Source organism: Tupaia chinensis, unplaced genomic scaffold (genome assembly GCF_000334495.1).
Source record: "Tupaia chinensis unplaced genomic scaffold, TupChi_1.0 Scaffold000654_1, whole genome shotgun sequence".
NCBI lineage: Eukaryota > Metazoa > Chordata > Mammalia > Scandentia > Tupaiidae > Tupaia > Tupaia belangeri.
The window spans coordinates 1,161,714-1,181,841 of record NW_006160175.1 but is presented as its reverse complement, the minus strand read 5'-3'; the positions used below and the strand labels follow the sequence as shown (position 1 = coordinate 1,181,841).

Genomic DNA, 20,128 nt, shown 5'->3' with positions numbered 1-20,128 from the left:
TGGCCCTTTGCAATTGCAATTTATATATAAAATCCAGAGGTAAGAAGCAAAATTAGCACATCTTTAAATTTAAATATCTCATTCTTACACAGTTAATTTATGTCCCAGGTTTCTGATTATTAGTCTCATGTTTCCTCCAAGAAAAAAAAACTAGAACCTATAAGTCGGCAGAAGAAATTAGAGATGCTTTTCAGCTATAAATTATTTATCACCTTATTCCATTCTCTCTTTACCTTCATTGGGATGCTTCCAAATTGACAAAGAAACCTATTTACTGTTAATTGATTACCACTCTAAATTCATTGAGATTGCAGCAGTAACAAGCATCTCAAGTAGTTCAGCTGAGATTAGTCGTATCACATCACAGGCGAGGAGGCAAGATGTGGCTAGAGCAGGTTCTCCTTACTGACGGTGGACTTCCAATTTCAAGTGCACATGTTTCGAAATTCAATACGACAGTTTAGTTTACCTGAAAGACAAGTTAAAATGCAGACCTTCATCTCTGCAGCACAAATGATGGTCATTGAGAATTAAGTTGGAAAAATACAATAGAATCCTTGCTTGTCCTACGACATGTTAAAACTTACTAAAAATAGATAAAAACTCTTGATAGTATATCTGTTGATAGCATTATAAAAGGTTTTCATTTTTATTTCATTTCAGCTCCTCAAATATAATAAGCATCAAATGTTAAGGCAAATAGAATAAATGCAGCAGAATCTAGTGTATGAAAATATTACAAAATTCAACACAAGGAAATGAGCTCAAAAGAGATGTATTTTAGGACCAGCAGATGGAGTAATGATTACGTCATAGGTCTCCCACGTAGTCTACTGTGGTTTGAGTCCTGGACCTAGGAGCTTAAAATTCCATGCTGCGTACATGTGTGTGCATGCCAAAATCCTGAAAGAAGAATGGACAAGGGTTTGTGCTGTGCCCATCCCCCAATGGTGGGGTGTGATTTCTCGCTTTCTGTCTTTCTGCCTCCCTCTGTCTCTCCAGCAAGCACATGTACCTATTAGCAAAAATCTCTCTAAAAAAAAAAGAGAGATGTATTTTATTTTATAATATTTTTGTAGGAAATGTCTATAATATAGCCCATTTTATAGTAAAGATTTACTATAGAAATTGTTATTCTCCCAAACTGGAAATAGTTCCTGTCATAATTAATTATAGTATATCAAGAGGTTGGGGGTCTAAGAATGATTTTTTAAAAATCGCAATGAATATACTTAAAAAATTAGACCCCAACTATAAGAATAATATGTTGTATTGTAAATATTAACATCAATTCATTCACTCAACATATATGAATTGAATGCCTAGTTTAATGCAGGCATTATTCTCATTTGGAAGCAAAATTGACAAATAGCCCCTGTACTCATTGATTTCACATGCAAGGCAGGATAGAGGATGTGCTGAGATAGACAATAAACAAATGATGTTATGTGGTGATGTATGCTATGGGTGAAATGAAGCAGAAGGGAGAAAGAGAACGGGAATATAGGAAGGATGTTTCTCTTTAATAATGAGTGATCAAGAAAGGCCTTTCTGACAAAGTGATATTTTTGCATAGATGTCAAAAAGGTGCAGAAGTAACCAATTTGCATATATGGGAGAAGAATGTTCTATGCAGAAGGAATAAATAGCAAGTACAAAGTCCTAAGATGACACTTTGTTAGCATGTTTGAGAGGCTAAAAAGTGGCCAGTGTAGCTGGAGTGAAGGGAGTAGGAAAGAAAAGTAGACCACGATGTTGAAGAGTTCAGCTCAAACAGAACTGAGATGTCATTAAATTGGATCTTATGTTGTAAATGGATCAACCTGGCTTTGAGGAGAATGCAAGAAAGAGGACAGGGAAGAGAGGAAAGGCAGGAGGACTACTCTGGAGCTTATGAAGTAGTCCAGGTAAAAGATATTGTTGGAAAGTGACAGAAGAGGTGGTGACAATTTAAAATGGGACTGAAAGATTGAATGTTTATTCCCTAGAAAGAAGGGAGTCAAGAATGACTGAGGTTAACATATTGAACTTACTATCTCCTAAGAAGAAAGCCATGGGAATAGGTGGAGCATGTCTGAGGCAGAGAAATTAGAAGTTCTGTTTTAAATCTAATAAAATTGACACAATTAGACAGCCAAGGAAAAGGAGGGCTATGTGCATATAAGTGTGTGCATGTGTGTCTGTTTCATGGGTCATATTACTGAGAAAAATTATTGCTGCTATTAAAGATAAGAGGCCTAACGCAGCATACACAGACTGAAAGACTATTGAACTAAAATAGCTAAAATGTAACTAGCTGAACCATCTCAGGGTGTTATGTAACCCTTAAGGTCTCAGTAGTCTCCCATCTCTAAAATAAAAAAGAAGGACTAAACTGCATAAATGAATGACTCATTTCTATCAAATTCAAGGAGGGTTAGTTTTCCCTAACTATTTCCCACAAATAAAGCTCTTCTGTCCACCTTCCAGGGTCATGGTAGTGAGGGGGGTTGTTTTGTAGATAATAACAATTTCCTGCTTTGGGAATGAGGACTTGTTTTGTTTTAAGGCCTAAGACCTAAAACTCAGAAAGTATTCTCTTTTACAGAGAATGTGCAACATAGAAGAAGAAATGTATAAGCATCAGACCCAGCATATTCTAATCCTAGTTCTTAGGGCAAGAATTAGCTAACTTTGCTCTGATCTCCAAAATTCTACCTGTATGTTGTTATTTATAAAAGAAAGCAAATAACACTATGCTCACCAAGTTGCTACTCTGAAAATATAAGAATTAGGGAACCAGCAGTTAGCGTAATGGCTATGTCACTGGACTCCCACGTAGTCGACCGCGGTTCGTGTCCCGGACCCGGTGACTTAAAACTCAGGCCGGGCACGTGTGCATGCGTGCCCAAGATCCCGAGAGGAGAATGGAGGAGAAGGGATTGCGGCGTGACCATCCCCCTGGGGGGTGATTTCTCGCTTTCTGTCTCTATGTCTCTCTCTGTCTGTTTTGTGAGCGCACGCGCCCTACAGTGAAAATCTCTCCAAAAAAAAAAAAAAAAAAGAATTAAAGAATCCAATACCATGTAATATGGTACATAATGTAGCATGATTTAGAATACACCATGTATTTAGAATTTACCATAATCGTTAGTTCCATTATTTCCCATTCCTATCTCCCAACTCCCCACTCCTGGCCTTGAGGCAAGCTGGACAAAAAACAAATCCTTTACTATGAGAATTTGATTAGTCAGATAGCTGAATGAGTGAGAGCTATCAACAATATGAATTAATTTACACAGTAGGGAGGCCAAGAGAACTACAATTTTAGCATCCACTATATGCAAGTATTTTGTAAACATTGGTTGAATTAATCTCCAGAACAAACATATGAAGTAAATATTTTCATCCTATTTTATAAATAAGGAATCTGAGGTTCTGAAAGGTTAATTCAAAAAACTTACACAAGATCATGCAACCAGTAATTATTTTTCAAAAGTGCTTGCTTCTGAAATCTCTTCACATTCATTACTTTATCTCCCTTTTGGCTGCTTCCCACCCTGTCTTGGTTGCTTAGTGCTGTTTTAAAACATGATGATGGGCCCAGGTCCCCAGTCTAAGAATAGCCTGTGAACATGACCCGTCTAGACATTTGCTTGTCTGCGCCTCTCTTCTCTGAATCCCACCTGCCACTGTCCTCTGTCTGTACTTTAGTTTTTAGGATCAAAGCCCCTCTTTAAATCAATGTTATTCCTGATCAGTCATCTAGGCATGTCTCCAGTCAGCAGCCTGGTCTACAAATCTAACCAGCAATCTCCTTTGACCATTGTTATTCAACTTTGTAGAAACCTGGAAGTTGTCTTTAACATTCAAAGTCACTCCATACATGCAATCCAAACAAACCAAACTGCTATTTCTACGTACAAAATCTCTCTTGAATCTTTCCACTTCTATTTTCATTACTGTCATTCTACTCTAAGTGAACAATTACCTTGCACCTGAATTTCTGTAATAGGCCCCCACCATTTCCTCCCTTCCCCTCCATTAATCTATTCTCCACATTGAGTAAGATGTTTAACATAGAACCTACTTACGTACCTCTCTTAAAATATTTCATTTACATTCCTCTGCATGTTGAATAAAATCCCCACCCTTTTCCATAGCATACCTGGTCAACAACCTGGCATAACCCAGCTCCCATTCTCATCATTATTCTCTATGCACTAACCAAACCTGCTCTTTTCACTTCTGGGAAGGACAGATTTCCTTCCTGTCTCTAAGCTGTCAGAAGTCTGTTCTTTTTTATTATTCAGAATCCTGCGAAAGTATTACCTTCTTATTTCTGCACTCATTTAAGTTGCTTTAGAGCAATTCACTGTATGTTATTACACACATTGGGTTGTCGAAAAAGTCATGACACATTTTTGTAACAGATGGCACTAGTTCGTTTTTGGAAGTACTAGAGTGATTTGGATCTATGTTATTGCTATATCATTTGACAGCTGACAGTTCTAGCTTCATTCTAAAAAAAAAGATTAAGTGATTTGGTTGAGTTTTGGAGATTTTACAAGTTGAATATGGAAGATCAAACTGTACATTTTTGCCATATTTTACTGTTTTACTTCTGTAAATGGAAGCATGAGTGTCAAGCTAGTGAAAAGTTGCATAAAGTTTACAGTGACAGTGCTCTAGAAGAACACTAGTGCCAACAATAGTTTACAAAATTCCATGCTGGTAACTTTTATCTCAATGATGCTCCTTGGTCAGAGAGGCTCACCAAGGTTGGTGAAGACAATATAAAGGCATTGATTGCATAAAACCCATGTTACACATGATGAGAGACTGCAGAAACATTGTACATCTATTATTCAAGTGTTCAGGACTACCTGAAGAAGCTGGGATATGTAAGAAAGCTCAATATTTGGGTTCCTTGTGAACTTAAAGAAGTTGGTATGTATAAACATCTGTGATATGTTCATTACACGTGGGGAAAACTATCATTTTTTTGAAGCAGCTGATATCTGGTGATAAGTGGATTGTTTACAACAATGTGGCATGAAAACGGTCTTGATCTCAATGTTATTATTCACCTCAAACGACATTGATAACAGACATTCATCAGAGGAAAGCTGTGCTCCTTGTATGGTTGAATTTTAAAGGTGTTGTGCTTTTTGAGCATCTACCAAGGAACCAAAAAATCAATTTGAATGTGTAGTGTCGGCAATTGGACAGTTTAAAAGAATCCATCATTCATAAATGTCCAGAGCTCGTTGATCATAAAGGAGTTATGCTCCATCATGACAATATAAGATCAGAGATCACACACCCCAAGTTTGCTCACCTGTCAAAAATGATTGGAGCTTGGATGGGATGGGTTGCCACACCCACCACACTCACCTGATCTTGCACCATCAGACTTCCATTTGTTTTACTCTCTTCAAAATTCTTTGCATGGTATAACGTTCAATTCAAATGGAGGCTATAAATCAGGTCCTTGTTCAGTTTTTTTGCTGATAGCAAAAAACAAGGAATTATGAAACTCACTGAAATATGGCAAAAGGTTATCGAACAAAATAGGAAATATATCATTGATTTATTTTTGCTCCTTATATAAGTAAATGACCTTTGAAAAACAGAAAAAAATATGTCATGACTTTTCCAACACCCCAAGAGTTGACCGTCAAGGAAAGAAGAGCATTCTAGGCAGAGAGAAGAGTAATTGCAAGCATGTGGAAGGGTCCTGACCAGAGGTTGAAAAGAGCTACGTGTTTTTGAAAAACTGAAAGAAAAAAATTGAAGACAGCCTTATAGCTTCCTTCAAGTTTGTAAACTCCATAGAGGAAGGACCAAATTTGTTTTATTCACCAATTCACTTAGCCTGACATATGCAGTGCCTGTTACACAGAAGTCACTCAGTACATATGCAGGACATGACTTAGCTCCTGTGAAAACAAGTCTAAAAGCCAATCTGGACACCACCACCCAGTACTTACACAATTCACTTTTATTTTTTTAAATCAACAACACAGAATATAGTTGATGTTTTCCCCCAGAAACTTATTTCTAATTACCTAACATATACATAGTTTAGTTGTAGTCACTGATAGTTATCTGTGGATAATTTCATTATCTTTATTATCTTCAGAAACTTTCATCAACTGAATCAAAAAACTAGTTCTCTCCATTTTCCATCCCTGCACCCAGCTCTGTTCTCTACAGTCTGTGGATTGGTTTGAAATGTCATGTTGTCTTATTGTGACTGAAAAATAACTCACAAAAATAAGTATCTTGGCACTTCTCAGACTGAATAGGTGCTCTAACTAAGTCTTTATATATTACATAAATGCATAATATTTATAAAAAGGATTTAAATATACATATTTATTTAATTAAATAAGTTTCAAATGTCTATATTTATTCAGAACAGAATTATTATCTATATAATATGATTTGCATTAATTTTCAAAAAGCCATGGTAAGGACATATTATAAAGTGGTAAATAATACATTTTAGAATTATGCTAAATATAGAATAAATGTAGAATATATCCAATGTGAATATTAAATAATAGTTACTATTGAATCCTATATAGTGAATACACTTATAATAAATTATTCTACATATATCTTTAGTCCTGTAGAGAAAGTATTATCAGGCAAGTTTTACAAAAGATAAAGCTCAGGCATACTGGGGTCAGTAGATGGCATAATGGTTATGTCACTGGATTCCCACATGGCTGACTATGGTTCCAAATACAGACCCGGTGACTTGAAAATCACACCAGGCATATGTATGTGTGTGCCCAACATCCTGGGAGGAGAATGGAAGAGACAGGATTGCAATACGTCTATCTCCCTTGGCGGGTGATCTCTCACTTTCTCTCTCACTGTCTCTGTCTCTCTCTCCAGCAAACACAAGTGGCCTAAGGCAAAAACTTCTAAAAATAAACTTAGGCATACTGAAATTGATCATTTTCATTTTTTTTTGAGAGGTTTTTGCTATAGGGTGCGTGTGCTCGCCGGACAGACAGAGACAGACAGAGAGACAGAAATCCAGAAATCATCCCCCAGGGGGGATGGCCATGCCACAATCCTTTCTCCTCCATTCTCCTCTCAGGATCTTGGGCACGCACGCACACGCGCCGGGCGTGAGTTTAAGCCACCAGGTCCAGGACGCAAACCACCGTCGACTACATGGGAGTCCAGCGACATAGCCATTATACTAACTGCTGGTCCCAAAATAGATCATTTTCAATGGCATAGAACTAATAAGTGGTAGAACCACAACTTTAATTCAGATCACTTGAACGAATGAAGATCTCAAGTTTCTCAGTAATCGTGTGTATAAGACCAGAAATAAACTACCATACCTATTTTTTAAAAGCAACCAATTAATTACCTATAAGGATACTTCAGAAAGTTCATAGAAGTGGAATAAAGAATAAGTTAATTTGGTACAAAAAAATTTGAAAGAAATTTGAAAGAACACTCATTTTGTGACTTTTTTTAAGACTAACACTCATTTTGTGTCTTTTTTTAAGACTCTTTCCCCCATTGCTACATAAAGCTGCAGAAAAATGACTCCAAAATCTCAGTGACTTACACAAATAAATATTTGGTATTTTTCTCATTCATGAGTCTATGCGTCCACTATAGTTTAACTTATTTGCACTGACTTTACACTCTCTGGGCTTGACTAGACTTCAGGCTGCATGTCAGATTCAGATCTTTCCATGCCTTGATTACTGTGAGACAAGAACTACCTGGGGCAGATGGCAGAAGCACAGGCGGCTAAGACAAATGGCAATGAGTGCTGCACACGCAGGACTTCTGTCTACCTTCACATTTCATTGGCCAAAGCAGGTCGCATATCCAGTTCTATTGAAGTCAGCAAGGAAATGCATTTCACTTAGTCAATCATCTGAAGTATTATAAAGTTTCATAGTAAAATGCATGAACATGTAAACCCAAAACATAAAGGGAGTCAAACACTGGGAACAGTAATCCAACCTGATACAGTAGTTCATACTTTTAGTCTTTGAGTTCAAAGAACAATCTTGGATCCAGTTACTCAACACAAGACAACATGAATACATTAGATCAACTTCTCTAAAATGAAGTTATTGACAAGAATGCTTATTCTGAGATGTGCATTTACTTGTGAAATTAAAGTATATAAGTTGTCTTGAAAATATTATTAAGCAGAATATATTAAAATAGAAGCTGAGGATTCCAAAACTTCCATATCCAAAGAAAAATTGATTAACGGCAAGAGTAATTTTTAATTCTGTCATTTCAATAGCCATTAGCTACTAAAATTTATTATAAGGAGTTAATTTATAAGTCTCACCTCTAGAAAGATATTAAAGATCAATGTAAAAATAATTAAAAATTAAAGATTCTGTTTAATATGATGGGCTGGAAGAAAGGGTTCAAATCATGAATTTAGACAAGGTTAAGTAATAAGTTAGTAAAGTTGTCCATATTTTAGTATCTTGTTAAAAAAATCAGTACTATTATTTGTAAAAGACTGATGAAAGATCTTGGGTTAAATTAACATGGTAGAAATAAAGCAGAAAAGAGAAAAACATACTCAAGGGCTGGCCCCAAGCCTAGTGGTTAAGGGAACTGGTTCCTATATGACCAACCACAGTTTGAAACCCAGCCCTGGCTGCTTAAAAATACACAGCCACATCTGTATGTTGTCCTAAGTCCGACAGGACGGAGTGCACTTCTTTGGCAAGTGCATGCACCCTCTGGCAAAAATTAAAAACCAAAAAAAAAAAAAAAATTCAAAATCATCCAGTTAATTTTTCAAGCCAAAGAAGCTAAAAGCAAAAATTTCTAGAATATCAAAAACCCCACGAAGTATTAACATCAAAACAATTAGATGACAGTTTGTAACTGTTACAAAATTAAGAATAAAACAAGTAAATACCAAATACAAATAAAAATAACCACCATTGAGGCCAGCATGTGGTGTGGAGATTAAGGTACTGGATCTCATGTGATCAGTTGAGTGGTTTAACTCCTGAAGCCAGTGCCTTGAAAAATCATGCAGGGCACATGTGTGCACATGTCCAAAATCCTGAGAGGAGCCTGGAGAAGAGACTGAGGTGTGGTCATCTCCTCCAACCCCCTGGGGGAGGGTAGTTTCTCACTTTCTTTGGCAAGTGCATGTGCCCTATAGTAAAAAAAAAAAAATAAAAGCAAACAAACAAAAGAAAACCACAGCCATTTGATGAACATCATTCCAGATATCTGATGCATATCAGGAAGGAAGGGGCCCAGAGCACTAATAGAACAAGGACACTGCTCTGCAAAGGAAGGTCTGAGCTTGATTCTTCATTCAACCTAAAGGCAGTGGTGTGTATCTGTAATCCCAGTGACCTAAGAGGTGGAGGCAGGAGGATTACAAATTCTAGGCTAATCTAGGAAACATAGCAAGATCCTATTTGAAAACTAGCACAGTGTGGTGTTGCACTTAGGTAGCATAGATGGAAGGTCAAAGCAGGAGGATCGTGACAGAGAGATGTATATCTAATAAAAAGGAGAGAGAAAAGGAAGTACAGAAACTAATTTTACAAAACTGGAATCAAACCAATGTTACTTTAAATTTACCAGAGGAAGGGAGAAAAAAAAAATACAACTCAAGAGAATGCTTAACTTCTTTAAAATTTTTTTGACCACAAGAGATATTAATATTTTAAGTATTAAGAAATTACATTTAAATTTTTAAGAAGTTGGAGCCATTGTTGTATTTAATAGCATATGTTAACTTTAGAAGTATATACTGGTGCCCTGCTAAAACAAGATGAAATTAGTTTACTTACAATTCCTCTTACCTCCTGATTTTTCTAACTGTATTCAATTACTTCACATAGCTTATAACATTACATTTTCCTATCATGTCTCCCTCTGGCTCAGGCCAGCAATTATCACCTTCTCATTTTTCTCTAACCCTTCTAAGATCATTCTGCCTCAGATTCCTTTTACTTCATACCCTTCCTGGCACATACTGATCCCTGATATTTGCCAGGTATCTTCTGGTCATCCTGGTCCAAATTCAAACACCATCCTCTCAAAGACCCCTGACTACTGACTCTCCAAATACTTAACATATCACCTTGCTCTAATTTCTTCAGAGCATTTACCACTATCAGAATTCTCTTGTTCAGCCCTTAATTTTCCTTCTTCCCACAGTATCATGCAAATCCCATAATAGAAGGAATGTTCTGTTTGCCATTTCTATTTGGAACTGTGACACATTTGAGGAAATCTGAACTTTGCTCTATTTTATAGAGAGCTGTGGCAGATCCCAGAAAATTCTCCTGTTTCAAGGAGAATGTTTGATGTTTTGCAGGTTACAGTTGTTTCTCTACCCTTATTACCATTATTTTAAAGTATGCACATCTTTTTTGTTCTTTTTATTGTGATTTTAATTTTCAATATACTTTAAGAAAAGAAATCTAAGACTCCTGAAATATTCAGACAAAAAGCTGTTTTAAAGCTGAGGTGTGTCCTGGTGTGTTCAGGAATGCTATGGTTGTTTTTTGTTTTTTGTTGTTGTTGTTGTTGTTGCTGTTTTTTTGGAGATGTTTTTGCTATAGGGAGCATGTGCTCAGTAGAAAGACAGAGAGAGACAAAAAGCGAGAGATCATTCCCCAGGAGGGATCGCCATGCCGCAATCCCTTCTCCTCCATTCTCCTCTCGGGATCTTGGGCATGTATGCACATGTGCCTGACATGAGTTTAAGCCACTGGGTCTGGTACCCGAACCATGGTCGGCTACATGGGAGTCCAGCAACATAGCTATTATGCCAACTGCTGGTCCCAAGGGAAGCTGGTTCTAAACTCCATCTCCTAGACTCTCAAAATACTCAGACAAGTGGAGGATAGATTTTGTTACAGATGACCAGAAACAACTGCAGAGGCACAAGAAATATGAGAAACCAAGAAAATATCTTTCCCATAAGGGAAAAGAACAATCCCTCATAATCCACACAGTACAGTAGAACTCATGGAAATGTCTGATAGAGAATTCAAAATATTCATAGTGACAAAACTAAATGAGATGCAAGAGCTGAAAGATAATGAACTCCAGAAGATGCAAGAGAAAAGAGACAACAAGTTCCAGGAGGTATTGAAGTTCTTCCATGATCTGAAAGAGGAAATACACACCATAAAAAAAATAATCAAGGGGAGCTATTAGAAATGAAGCCTGCCATTCAGGAAATCAAAACCTCACTTGAAAGTATTAAGAGCAGATTAGTCCATGCAGAAAATCAAATCTCAGATGTTGAAGGCAAAACCTCTGAGGTAGAAAAAAAACAACCAAAAAACTGTGAAAATAACCCAAAAAATGAGAATACTATACGAGAAATACTAGATAGAATTAAGTGCCAAAACATCCAGTATCCCAGAAGGTGAGGAAACTAGTAAGGGCATTGATAATCTATTCCATGAAATTTTGAAAGAAAACTTTCCAAATCTAGAGGGGCATTTAAATATCCAGACCCAAGAAATACAAAGGACCCCTAATAGAATCAACCCAAGAAGATCTTCTCCAAGGCACATCATAGCCAGACTGGACAAATCTACAGACAATAACAAGATACCAAAATTGGCAAGAGAGAAACAGCAGGTTACTTATAAAGATATCCAATTAGGTTAACCTCAGACCTCTCAACAGAAGCAATGCAAGCAAGGAAAGAATGGGAAAATATATTCAAAGTGTTAGAGAAACAGTTACAACCAAGAATACTATACCCAGCAAGATTACCTTTTATATGGAAAGAAAGTATAAAAACATTCGTAGATAAACAAGACCTGAAAGAATTTGCCAATAGAAGACTCACTTTTCAAGAAGTTCTGAAATGAGTGCTCTACCAAGAAAACTAAAGACATATACAGAAATAAGAGAACAAAAGAGAACCAAGAAAATGACCAATATAAAGCTAGGAACAAGAAATATCAATAATAACATTGAATGTTAACTTCCAGGATTTAAACGGAAAGATTGAACCATGGTAACACTGCATAGTCAATAGAAAGAGAGTTTGAACATAAGACTGAAATTGCAAAATAATTGTTAAGACAAGGAACCAACCTAAATGCCCACAAACAGATGAATGGATTGAAAAGTTGTGGCACATATACTCTATGGAATACTTTTTATCCATGAAAAACAAGACCCCGGCTTTTGACAGAAAGTGGAAGAATATGGACAATTTACTGCTGAGTGAAGCAAACCAGGCTATGAAGGAGAGACATTGTATGTCCCCACTTAATATATACCAAGTGTCCGCACTCTATAACAGAAACTGATTGACTAAAAGAGATAGAAACACAGTAAATGGATGTGAATACCAGATATAGTGGGTGTGGAAGAGTAAAGTCTGAGGAAGGACATTTAGAAGTGAATAATAGAGAGGCAAAGCATTAATGGGACAAAGAAATGTGGTATTATCTGTTGAAGATAATTTTATGGTTTATCAATTAGACTAGGGAGAAATGTTTATACGTTGGAATATTCACTTTGTAAGCTAAATAATGTGATTGAATGTATAAAAGAAAATGAAATAAAAAATATTTTTAAAATAAAATAATAAATAATAAATAAAAAAATTGAGAAAAAAATTTTAAAAGAATTTTATGACTTTTGATTAAAACATTCCTGATTTCTTTTTTTTTTTACTATGCTTTGTTTCCCCAATTTAAACATTTTACTTTCTTTTGAGGTGTTGATAGGTTCGCCAATTTGTTAAAATATTTTTCTTGTTTGTTTCTTTAAATGAAAACATAAACTTTTCTTCCTTCCTGATCCCTCTTGAATCAAAAATATTTGGGAGTATTCTTATTTTGTGGCAGAATGGCTATTTGCATAAGTTCAATAATGCTTGTTGCATTGAATCAGAAATTGGAAATACTCATTATTGGACAGGGAATGTCATACCTGAAGATTAATCAAAAAAATATGAAACTAAGGTGGATCTCAAGTAAGCCAACAAAAACTCTTAGAAAGATGGCCTGGCACCATAAATAGTTCTGCCTAACAGAGAGGACTAGAGAAGATATATGAAAGAAATTATAACATAAAATAACCCGGACTTTTCCAGCCCAACATTGTAATCAGTAGAGATTGTGAAAGAGCAACCACACCAGAGGATTATCTTGAGAAAGATGTTGAAGGAAGAAAAAGAGACTGATCTTTACTAGTAGATGGTATATCACAGAATACTTGGTAGGCAGGGCTGAATTGAGAAGTTTTATGTGTGACTTGTGTGCTGGGCTTTCCCTTTTCAAGAATTTGAATAGCTGACATGTAAATATTTTCTCAAAAATAGTTAAAACCATACTGTCTCTGTTGTTATATAGTCACAAACAAAATTGTACAAAATTATAAGAAATATCTTGAACATTACCTTTAAAATTCAGTTTTCTGAAATTTTGAAAGTAGTTTATTAACTGTCAAAAACTATGGAGTATAAGTAAAAAAAATTTGATATGTAAAGTAAATGTGGAATAATGTAAAAAATAAATAAATAAATGGAAAAAAGAAAAAATAATTTCAAAAAATTAAATTAAACAGAATATTTTATAAAAAGGAAAAAAGAGAGGAAATCTAACTGAAATACTTCTATACTAACATTAATTTGCATTCTGTATACATTTTACACAGTGAATATTTTTTCTTTTTATTATTATTATTTATACATTCAACACCATACATAATTTAGATTGTGAAGAGATTTTACACAGCATGATACACACCTCAGACCAGCCCAGTTTAGAATACCATACGCATCATCATCAACAGATAATAAACCACATCTGTGTCCCACAAATGTCTTACTTCTCTATTTTTTTCTCCAAATTTCCTTTCTTACACTCTTCCCCTCTCCCATTCTCCTTCTACTTTGTTTCAAGGGTCCATAGCAATATTTAATGCTTTTATGTCCTCCAGTCTTTCAGTCTCTAACATAGAGTGCAGACAGTAGGTAAATGTTAAGTGGAGACATACAATGTCTCTGTTTCATAGCTTGACTTGCTTCACTCAGCTCTAAATTTTCCATATTAATCCACTTTCTATCAAATGCCAAGGTCTTGTTTTCTTTGGCTGAATAATATTCCACAGAGTATATGTGCACATTTTTTCAATACATTAATGTATTTGTGGACAATTGGGTTGGTTCCATGTCTTAGCAATCATGAATAACGCCACAATAAATATAGATCTGCAAACACTTTTCCAACTGACTATTATCCTGTCCTTTAGATACCCAGGAATGGGATTGCTGGATCATATGGTAGTTCAATTTGAAGATCTTTGAGGAATCTCCATATTGTTCTCCATAGTGGTTGGACCAATTTGCATTCCCACCAACAATGTAGGAGAGCTCCTCTTTCACCATATCCCTGCCAGCACTTAAATATATATTTTTTAAATCTTTGCCATTCTGACTGGGTTTAGGTGGTATCTCATGTAGTTTTGATCTAAACTTTTTTATATACTTTTTCGCTGTACACAGTAAATATTTTAATTTCTCTCTTGAGTTCGTCCATGTAAAATAGAACTTAAAGAGATGATGACAGAAGTTAAACAATGTGGGGACCAGCAGTCAGCATAATGGCTATGTTGCTGGACTCCCATGTAGTCGACTGTGGTTTGAGTCCAGGACCTGGTGGCTTAAAACTCATACCAGGTGCATGTGTGTGTATGCCCAAGATCCCGAGAGGAGAATGGAGGAGAAGAAATTGTGGTGTGACCATTCCCCCGGAGGGTGATTTCTCGCTTTCTGTCTCTCTGTCTCTCTCTGTCTTTCTGGTGATCACATCCACCCTATAGCAAAAAACCTCTCAAAAAAAAAAGAAGAAGAAATTAAGCAATGTTGCCCATACCACCATTGTAAGATGTAGATGCCTTTCGGAGTTTAATGAAGAACTTATACTTTTTTCCATAAAAAATTTATAAGTAGATTAATAAAGCAGTCTCTTGAAAGCCCTTTCATGGACTGCTTTGAAAACCATACACCACATGTAAGGAAACCTGAGTGAATGTGGACTTTAGGTCTGTTTTCCCCTCTTTGACATTTTGAACCCCTCTTCTTCTTCCAACATAAACATAATGAATTCTTCAGTAACTTGAATGATTCAATTCAAATTAAATTCTACAGCACTGCAAATCTATGATAATAAGTTAATATCAGTAAAGTTAAGAACAGTGCCTGACACTTATGGGGCACTATGTAAGTGTTTGACAAATATATTAAACAAAACTGTTTTGAAATAACACTAATCCTCTTAAAAGCTCAAGACACATCAATGTCAAATGACATAGTTACTAGTGAACAAATACATGTCTTGGTAGCTATATTCCAAATGCATAATACTATGCAAAGAAAGACTATGAACTAAGTTGACAGCTCTGTGTGGAATTTTATGGCTGTGATATCAAGGATGGGGAGAAACTCAAGCAGCAACCAGTGAGCTTCAGTCTTTCCTAGGCTCATATTTCTGATCTCCTAACTTTTCTCATAAGCAGTCACAGTGATGGTAAGGAGCAGGTAGGAAAGTTGGATATACAATATAATGACATGGTAAGAGTGAATTGTCTCTCGGCAATGGAAACTTTGCATATAAAATCTCATTAATCTAGTTATATAAAAGTAATACTTTTCCATTTATCATATTCTTTGTTGGGCAAAAATCCCCCTCCCCAATTTTTCTCAGACTATCCCCTAAGTGGAGCTCGTCAGATGCCTTACCCTCCCCTTACAATTTCTTCTTAATCTACACAATGACATTCTCTAACCTAACACAATTGCTGGATACTGAAGCACATTGCTTGATCACTATAGGCAGCTTTATTTTTTTTCTTCATCCTATTGCCTTTCTTTGACACACGCACACGCGCACACACACACACACACACACACACACAAAAAAAAACTCTGTCAGAAGGCAGCTCAGATGCCCACACACACACACACACACACACAAAAACTCTGTCAGAAGGCAGCTCAGATGCTGACCATATCACCCAAACCAAAGAAATCTTTTTCATATAATTCTAGCTCATAAAATATCTATATCTCCATATGACTATTCTACTCTAACAGTTATTCAGTTACTGCACTAACATGCAATAGAGATATAACAGGGATTTTTAATTGTCAAACTAAAACTAGAACTAGACTGTACCTTGGGCCAACTCTCCCTTGAGCCCACTTTTATTCAGTAATAGTTGGTCTAAACAATCCAGAGGTGTAATTCACATGCCACTCAATAATACTCCCTACCTCTGTCCCAGAAAGGTTTCCACTACTAATAAAGCACACCAAAAAATGCAAAATAAACTACTGCACTCAGTCACAAAAAATTCAGCAATGACCACCTACAACATCAACTATATGGAAGTGTTCTCTATATTCACAAAAACTCTACTACAACATTGCAAAAATAATATAACTGAAGCACTGCTTATATAATATTTTCAAATTATACTTTCTATCTTTTAGTCCCTCAAATAAACTATGTGCTACCATATTTATTCAATCATCACAGGAAAATAATGAGAGTATAAATGTAGTCAGCTATGAAAAATAAATGCCCAACAGCCAATGTAGATTATGTATTAAGATGTGGGTTATATCAAGGTAGATTATTTCTGTAGGGAGTTCATCCCCACAAATCCTCAAGCATATATGGTATTACACACCAGATTGATCTGTCAGGGCTTCTGCTGCTGAATTCCAGGTGTGCTTGATTCCACATCTGTTACTTCACGAATGCATCAGACTTGAACAGCAAACCATATGGCTTCCCTTACTGGACCTACTTTCAATCACAAATATGCACAAATTACTAGTACAGAGGCTGGTGCCATCTGAAAATGCCAAGAATGAATGGTGTTTGGTTGGTGTGCAGACATAACTCAACATGAGTTTACAGCAGCTCTGAACGTACTGTCTGATGCTTCCCAGCTGACCCTGATCTATGGTATCTGGATAACAAATGTGCACATTTAGAATAGTCTGTTCAGTTACTGCTCTGTGCTGGGAATCAAACAAGTTACAAATAGCCCCAAGTCCAAATACAGTAGTGACATGCAGTAATGGTGTCATTATTAGGCAGTAATTCTATGCCTATCACTGACTCCCACTGGCAATAAAAATGATAGCCTGTAGCAAAATGGCCACTAACAGGCAAAGGGATAGCAAATTACACATACTACCGTGACTATATCTTCAATTAGTTTTTTGTGTAAATGTGAGTCTGTGTGTGTGTGTGTGTGAGAGAGAGAGAGAGTCTGAATTTGTGTACAGGAGTCCCAATATACAACATGAATGCATGGGTCTGGTCACCAGTCCTCTGAAAAAGAAAAATTAAGAAAAAAATTAAAAACAGGACTGTTCATTTTTTAGAATTGTTTTCTGGTGTCACCAGCTGATGAACTCTTATGAAGTGTGTTTTCACTGCACAGCACGTAATTTTATGTTTGTAGAAGTTACAAACATTTAACACAAAGAAAATAGGAGATTTGAAAGCTTAAAACTGGAACCAGAGTTAACACACTTGGGAACGGTAGCATGTTGTTACTCTAAACTTTCAAGGCCCTTGACTAGCAATACAAGTTCATTGCTAATCAAAGCCACAAGTAACATGGCATCAATGTTTACTCACATCCTTTGGCTTTCTCGATTTCTTTGCTTCCTTGCATGTGATGAGATTAGCTGTATTTCAATGTTATTTACTTACTTGTTATCAACTTAGGCAATAAATTCTAGTCAAGAGCATCATACACTTTCTTTCTTTTGGCCAATTGTATTGATTTAGTTCTTTCTTATTGGCAGATAAATTCAGCTTCTGTAGTAACAATAATCCAGAGGGAACATTAATAAGATCCACAAGATATAAGTAGCTTGCTTATGTCCCCTAGACTATCCTTAAAATCTGATGCTAAGACTATTTTTTATTTATGCAAGATCAAAATCTCACTGGCCCCACCTCGTTAATCTTGAATGCAATGTTACGATTTACAGCTGAAGGTATAACTTTTCATAAGCATGGAGTCTACCTTTATCAAAGTGTCTTAAGTAAAAAAAAAAAAAAAAAAAAGGAAAAGAAAAAAAAATCCGCTAATGTTTGAGAAATCTAAGTATGACAGAGTTTCATGATTCTCAAACAGGAAAAGTAGTTAAGTCATAAGGGACAGTGATGCTAGAATCCTCAGAACTAGGAAACTACCACCTGTGTCAGGTTAGGGTAATCCACATTAACTGATTCTTAGATTGCTCTATCTCCTAATATTTACTTGTTGTCATTGAATATGCAGGAATAAACTGAATAAAATAGTGGAGGATAGAATCTTTGGCCATGTTGCATATTATGACAAAAAAGATGAGTTAAACCAAGGGACAAAGAGAGAAATTTGCTGCAATGGCTTAAAAATGAGTGTCACTAAAGCTATTAACTATTGAGCCATTAGAATGTAATAAATTAAAAATATTGATACCGTATTTTAATATATCTCATTCTAAATTGCTAAATTTTCCATTTATTTTCATGAGTAGATAATTTTCACCCCATGCACCAATCTGTTCTAAGTAAAGACCTGGAAATTTGTGAACACTACGCAGCTTCCAATGTAATTGGCATTCCTCTTTCTAAATTTTAAGAACCACTATCTTGCCTAGACATTTGGCCTCTACAAAATTGATATATTTATCTTTGGCATCCTCAATATCACATCCTTAGAACTCTACAATACTCAAAATTATGAATTCTGTTAATTGACATACAGATGCTAATCAGCTGGCTAGGTTTTCTTACCAGTAAATCGTATTTATCCAATTTCAAGCCTTGCAGTCATATATCTTAAATTCATACTGGTATTTCCAGTATGAAAATGAATGTCTTTAGAAGGTGGATATGTTTATCTTAATTCTTATTATGAATATTTGGATCCTTCATGGAATGTCAGAGCCATAAATGCTAAATTTAACTATGCCAACTATTGCAAAAGGTCTAAACTTAATATTCTTTGCTTTTGTTGAAAACTTAGATTTTTAGGTCAAAACAACAACATAAATATGTTCATTAGTAGATGTTTGGTGAAGTTTTTTTGGATTTCCATTGAGTTAAATATCTAAGTGTATCACTTCATGTTAACATGTGAATGTATATATTAGGTTGTTGGAAAAGTCATGTTGTATTCTTGCATAGAAAAACATTAAAAAAATGCATCATGACTTTTCCAATAACCTAATAGATCCATGTGCTATTTAATTTTTTATAGAGAATTTTTTGCTATAGGGTATGTGGGTTCTTCAGAGACAGAGAGATGCAGAAAGAGAAAGTGAAAAATCACCGCCCAGGGGGCTGGCCCCGCCACAATCCCTTTTCCTCCATTCTCTTTCTGGGAATTTGGGCATACAAAATTGATATATTTATCTTTGGCATCCTCAATATCACATCCTTAGAACTCTACAATACTCAAAATTATGAATTCTGTTAATTGACATACAGATGCTAATCAGCTGGCTAGGTTTTCTTACCAGTAAATCGTATTTATCCAATTTCAAGCCTTGCAGTCATATATCTTAAATTCATACTGGTATTTCCAGTATGAAAATGAATGTCTTTAGAAGGTGGATATGTTTATCTTAATTCTTATTATGAATATTTGGATCCTTCATGGAATGTCAGAGCCATAAATGCTAAATTTAACTATGCCAACTATTGCAAAAGGTCTAAACTTAATATTCTTTGCTTTTGTTGAAAACTTAGATTTTTAGGTCAAAACAACAACATAAATATGTTCATTAGTAGATGTTTGGTGAAGTTTTTTTGGATTTCCATTGAGTTAAATATCTAAGTGTATCACTTCATGTTAACATGTGAATGTATATATTAGGTTGTTGGAAAAGTCATGTTGTATTCTTGCATAGAAAAACATTAAAAAAAATGCATCATGACTTTTCCAATAACCTAATAGATCCATGTGCTATTTAATTTTTTATAGAGAATTTTTTGCTATAGGGTATGTGGGTTCTTCAGAGACAGAGAGATGCAGAAAGAGAAAGTGAAAAATCACCGCCCAGGGGGCTGGCCCCGCCACAATCCCTTTTCCTCCATTCTCTTTCTGG

At 35.6% G+C, this 20,128-nt stretch overlaps 1 long non-coding RNA gene across 2 annotated transcripts; it reads right to left on the bottom strand.

Annotated features, from left to right (window-relative positions):
* Positions 1-245: 245 nt before the first annotated feature.
* On the bottom strand, positions 246-16,807 carry LOC102471346 (uncharacterized). Of its 2 annotated transcripts, none has more exons than XR_336198.1 (3): positions 16,699-16,807; positions 5,377-5,489; positions 246-469 (listed from the first exon to the last, which is right to left on the bottom strand). It is a non-coding gene; the product is annotated as an uncharacterized LOC102471346 (long non-coding RNA). The 2 variants fall into 2 exon arrangements; XR_336199.2 differs by lacking the exon at positions 16,699-16,807 and adding an exon at positions 7,743-7,830.
* Between the last annotated feature and the right edge of the window lie 3,321 nt (positions 16,808-20,128).